Consider the following 356-nt stretch of genomic DNA (forward strand, 5'->3'; position numbering starts at 1 on the left):
TTGTAATTATCAACAAAGTTTGGGTTATGATGCGTTAAGTTCCAGTGTCTTTAACGCCATATTGTAAAAATATGTTTATTTTGTTAGGGCATTTAAGGATCGTTTACTTCAATCATCTTTCAATTCTTTAATTCTCTAATGAAGTAATATTCCTCTTGTGGTTTTCCATACCGTCCTTTCTTCTTATAAGATGCCAACTGTGCACATTTCATAAGATTTAACATAATGTATAATATCTTTTTGGCTGTAAAGTGTACTGTTTCTGTTTTTTATTCCAGCATCAATAAGAAAACACTTCTTTATAACAAGATATGATTTTTCTATGTAAAGTTTGACCCTATTTCAGTTTTCAAGAA

Source organism: Penaeus monodon, chromosome 24 (assembly GCF_015228065.2).
Source record: "Penaeus monodon isolate SGIC_2016 chromosome 24, NSTDA_Pmon_1, whole genome shotgun sequence".
In the NCBI taxonomy this organism is placed as follows: Eukaryota; Metazoa; Arthropoda; class Malacostraca; order Decapoda; family Penaeidae; genus Penaeus; species Penaeus monodon.